This window comes from Mustela nivalis, assembly GCF_964662115.1.
Source record: "Mustela nivalis genome assembly, chromosome: 9".
Lineage (NCBI taxonomy): Eukaryota > Metazoa > Chordata > Mammalia > Carnivora > Mustelidae > Mustela > Mustela nivalis.
Genome location: NC_139028.1, coordinates 110,731,740 through 110,736,867, shown reverse-complemented (window position 1 = coordinate 110,736,867; position 5,128 = coordinate 110,731,740). Strand labels below are relative to the sequence as shown.

General features: G+C 50.1%; 1 long non-coding RNA gene across 2 annotated transcripts; it reads right to left on the bottom strand.

Annotated features, from left to right (window-relative positions):
- Nucleotides 1–1,907: 1,907 nt before the first annotated feature.
- LOC309873087 lies at nucleotides 1,908–2,892 on the bottom strand. Of its 2 annotated transcripts, XR_014316181.1 has the most exons (3): nucleotides 2,807–2,892; nucleotides 2,470–2,527; nucleotides 1,908–2,302 (listed from the first exon to the last, which is right to left on the bottom strand). It is a non-coding gene; the product is annotated as an uncharacterized lncRNA (long non-coding RNA). The 2 variants fall into 2 exon arrangements; XR_014316182.1 differs by lacking the exon at nucleotides 2,807–2,892 and having other exon boundaries at nucleotides 2,470–2,539.
- Nucleotides 2,893–5,128: the final 2,236 nt, after the last annotated feature.

Genomic DNA, 5,128 nt, shown 5'->3' with positions numbered 1-5,128 from the left:
ATAATAAACCCTGACCAACAATGTCTTATAGAAATAGTTGTTTATTTTTTTCATATAATATGACAGGGCTCTGGACCATGGTCTTTCTGGTTCTCTGAGCTTTCTCCTCATGGTGTCAAGATGGTTGCAGCAGCTCCATATACCACATTTTTACACACCATGCTCAGAAGCAGGAAATGGGAGGTGATACCAGGCAGAGTTTTTCCTTACCAGCAAACAGACTGTTTTCAAGAACCCAACAGCTGAACTTTCTTCACAACATTGGCCACCACAGGGCTTATAAAGCCTTCTGCAGGAAAGCCAGAAAGTGTGCATCTGGCCATCCCGGGCTTTGCAGTGAGAGGAAGACAGGAGGAAAGGATTGGGGTATGACTCAGTCAGCTGACCAAAAATACCTGTCCCAACTGACCAGCTCCTGTTGCTCAAGAGTGAGCAACTTCACTTGGGTACAAAATTTATACGACTTTCTGATGAGGGCACCAGACACTGACTTGCAAAGCTGAGGAAAATTCTTCTGGTTTGGACTGGCGAAGAGAGTTTAAATCTTGTGCCTCAGTGTGACAGAAAACTTCTTGGATAAGCCCTCACTTTCCGGTGGTGTTCCAGAAATTTATTGCTGTGTAAAAAACCCACCCCAAAATGTAGTGGCCTTAAAAAGGATAATTTGTTATCTCTCAGGTACTAGGAGTCAACTGGGCTCAGTGGGACAGCTCTTACTTGGGGTCTCATGAGGCTAACTGCGGGCTGGAGCCCATCTGCACATTTTTCTGCTTAAACATCTGGCTCCTGAGCTGGGACAGCTGGGGTGCCAAGCATCCCTCTTTCCCCGAGTTCTCTCTGCGTGACTCGCTTGGGCATCCTTACAACATGGCGGTCTTACGATCATCAAACTTCTCTCAAGGCAGCTGGCATCCCCCTAAACAAATGTCCAAATACAGTTTCCAGGAGAATGTACTGAGCTTCTTAGGGCCTTCGCTGACAGACCTAGACCATGACTAGAAGGGAGACCCAAGATAGGGAAGGGGTCACTGAACTCTTTCTCTTCCTTGAGGAAGGGAAGGACTTGCAGGCAGCCACGGTGATCAGAGGTCATTGGCGGTGACCTCAGGGTGGCTAATCTTCAGTGAGGGAGGGAGGAACAGTGGGGCCTTCATTGGAGGTGCCGAGAGGCCCTGAAAGGGAAGTAAGCAAGCAGTGACCTCAGAAGATGGAGGTGTTGATGCTAAAATGCTGACCGAGCCCCGGAGTGGCTCCTGAAGGAGGGGTCCTGAGAGTCTCCGGTCCTGTGCAACCATCAGCAAAGGAGGGAGTGGCCACATCTCCCACTAGACTCGTGGGGGATAAGGAATTACCCTGTATGGGAGCCTAAAAAAAGGAGGCCAAGCAGAGTCATGTGTGGCTGGGGCCGCGACTCTGATTGGTGGTCAGGAATTGAGTGCCTAGGAACCCCCTTGTAGCACCCTGTCTCTTTTGGGGGGCTGCCCTTCTTCTCTCCGTCCTTTAAATCAGGGGGTGGCAAACCACAGCCCACGGGCCAAACCCAGCCCTGGGCCTGTCTTACCCAGCCTGTGCTAAGAACGGTTGGGAACGATGGCTAGCAAAGGCTGGGAAGGGGAGGGGCTACGGGCAGGGATGTAAGTGCCCCTCCGAGTCCTAAATATTGACTCTTTGGTCCTTTACAGAACAAGGTGGACGGCCCCTCCCTGAACAAAGGGCGTGCCTCATGCTGGGGTCTCGAGAGCTGATAGCAGTGAACTTTTTCTGCTAAAAAAGTTATTTCCTTTTCTGAGTCTCTCCCAATCCTGGTTTCTTCCAGGGACCATGTCTCAGTTGGGGCAGCGGGGTCTCGAACCCAGGATGAACATTTCCGAATTTCCTCTCTCTAGCTAGCATCCTTGAAGCATGGCGCTCTTTCCATTGTATTTTATTTATCATCAGTGTTATTCATGGTTACGCTGTTGATTTTTCACCCATTATGTGAATTTTCCTTTGAGATAAATCTATGACGTTGAAAATGAGAGAAGTAAAGAACTTTAAGACTACAGAAGTGTGCGGACAGGGCCCATACAGTGAGGGTGATACATCAATGAGTTTGGACGTGGGGCCCTCCTGGGGTTCTGCCTTGGTCCTCCTTGTCTCTCTTGCCAGTTTTTCCTGGTCAGGCTGTGTACTTCGAAGGCTTCTTAGACCCCTTCATATGCTGGTGGGCCCCAAGTCCACACTGCAGGGCGGCCCCCCTGAGCTCTGGAATGTTGCAATTAACCACCAACGAGACACCTTGGCTCAGACCACCCAGGAGCTCCTGAAATAGAAAGTTTCCACAAGCAAACTCGTGCTCACAGCCCCACCTCTTCCTGCATCCCTGTCTCAAGAACAAGCATCCTTATTGAGTCGGACCTCTGTGAGTTCTCCCTTCCTCCCCCTTCCCATGTGATTTGCCTCCAAGCCCCATCCGTCCCTGCTAAATACCTTCCAAACCTATCCACAAGCAGACTCCAGGCCACTCAGTCGCACACCTGGATCACACCTGGAATGGAAGCCATGCCGTCTGCCAGTCTCCAGTGAGCTTCTTCTAAGGGTCTCCAACCCCACCCCTGCCTTCCCACTGCCCTCAGCTCAGCATCCCGGTGGGCTCTGGCCCCCTCCCCCAGGCTCAGCTCCCACATGCTGTTCCTAGAGTTTAACGCTCAGCGTCCTGAGATCACGGACATCTTCAGTTTGCTGAGTAGGTGCTGCTCCTCCCCAGCCTCGGGCTTTGGCTTCTGGTGTCTCTGGGTCCAGCCTGCCCTGAGTCACCCCCGCTCACCCCGCAGGATGGAGGGCTCAGTAGGTCCCCTGACTTCAGTGGCACCTCAGTGATCTGATGGCAGGCTCTGAGTCGTCCCTCCCTTCCTGCACCAACCAACAGATGAAAGATTCCTTAGCAAAACAGGAAAAGAAGTTAATTTATGGGACATATAAATAGGGGGGAAAATTGGACAAGGACCCCCTATCTCCCAGTCACCATTATCCCACCCCTGGCCCTGGGCCGAAGGCTCTAACCAGTCCTGCCACTTCTCCCTTCAGCGCGAGGGAGGCTTCAAGGGCACTGTGGTTGCACTCAGCTACCCGGCCCCCGACACTGGGGGATACCTGGCAAAATGGGGTGGACTCCCAAAGAGTTATCTTAAGCAGCTAGGTGCAAATTCAACCCTGGGGGCCCCTTCCCTAACCAGGACCAGCCCTCCCCCACCTCCCTGATAGTTTCCGTCACTAGAAGAGAACCCTCTCCAAGCCTGGTCTTCACCCCTGTCCGACTCTGTGATCACTTCCCACTGCTGCCCTCCCGCTCAAATGAGGCACAATGGTTATGACACAGGAGAGCAAGGCTCTTCTCTCACCGAGTTGACGAATCTTGCAGACCAAGGAGAGGGTAAAGCGAGAGTTTTTGTTACGCAGGGATACAGATAAAGCTCTCAGGAGTGAGAGGGGTTCTGACCAGTTCACCTTCAGTCTTTTGTTCAGGATAGACCGCAGAGCCTGTGACCTTAACATTCACATGATGTCTTGGTTTGAGGAAGGACTGGTGGAAAACATCTTTACTGACTTATTTCTTTGGGGTCTGGTCGCAATGTGACTACCGTGACTGCCATTAAAAAACCCCACCTCTACTACCCAGGGCAGGATGGTCTGTTTTGTTCCCGTATCTCTGGTTTCCTGCTGCCTCAGCATTTCTGGGATTTCTGGGAGCTGATCCCAAAGCCTCCTACCTCCACCTCCCTACCTAGCCCTTACCTGACTCCATGAGTCCCTTTAGATGTATATCAACAGGTCACATCCTTGGGGGATGATTGCCAAGTATTTGCAGGGTGGGAGTGGTAGAGATAAAGGAAGTTTCCAAAGGAATTTTTATGTTGTTAAAGTAGACTTACAGGATCCTGGGGGTGGGCAAAGAAGATTGCCTTTTGCCCTTTGGAAAGTGTCAACATCCCAGCAATTGAGTCCCAAGAAGAATGTCAGTCCGCCGCCTCAAGGACTCGTCAATGGGCTACAGGTAGCAAGGACATTTAATAATCCCCCAAGGATTTTTTTTTTTAAATGAAGCAACTTCGTTTCTTTGATCTGCTTAATAACAACTACTACTAAATGAATACTTTCAATATGTAGACCTATACCAAGTGCTTTACATATATATGGGTGTATACATATTCATTATGCACACATAGGCACAAGCATATACATATATACATATTCATTATATTACATATAAATGTAGATAATATACAATAGTTGATTATTCAGCAACCCAGGTTTGAATAGTGTAGGTCCACATATGTTTCTTCTGCCTTTGTTTCGCACATCAATTAGAGCTCATGTTCTTGAGTCAGACGGACATTCTGCTCTGCCACACGTACTACATGACCTCGAGCAAGTTGTGCCACCTAAGCACCAAATGGGCTCCTCGAGAGGAATCGAGGGAGGGGAGGTACCGCACGCAGCTCAGAGCTGGGGCCGTAGGAAGCCAACGTCAGGAATTATTAGCACCGTTAACTTTTTCTAATTTGAAAAAATGTTACTGCAGGAAAAGTGACTTTTAAAAAAAAAAAGATTTTATTTCTTTATTTGAGAAAGTGAAAGTGAGAGAGATCGCAGAGGGTGAGGGAGAAGCAGACTCGCCACTGAGAGGAAAGCCCGATGCGGGGACTCGATCCCAGGACCCTGAGGTCATGACTTGAGCTGAAGGCAGACGCTTAACGGACTGAGCCACCCCGGCACCCCTTAAAGTGGACTTTTTCTCTGGGTGTACTGTTTAAATTTGAGCACATGGACAGATTCATGTAACTGTCCCCAAAAGCAGATTAAACAACAGTTCCATCATGCCTCCCCCGCAAAACTCCTTCCTGCCAGGCCTTTCCCTTCCCCACTTACGACCTCTGGCAACCACTGGCTTTCCCCTCAAGAATATCATATAAGGGTGTGTGGCAGCTCAGTCGGTTAAGTGTCCGACTCTTGATTTCAGCTCAGGTCATGATCCCAGGCTCATGAGATCGAGTCCTGCATGGGGCTCCGCGCTAGCCACGGAGCCTTAAGATTCTTGCTCTCCCTCTGCCCCTCCCCCACCTCCCCCACCCATTCACAGCGTCAGTGA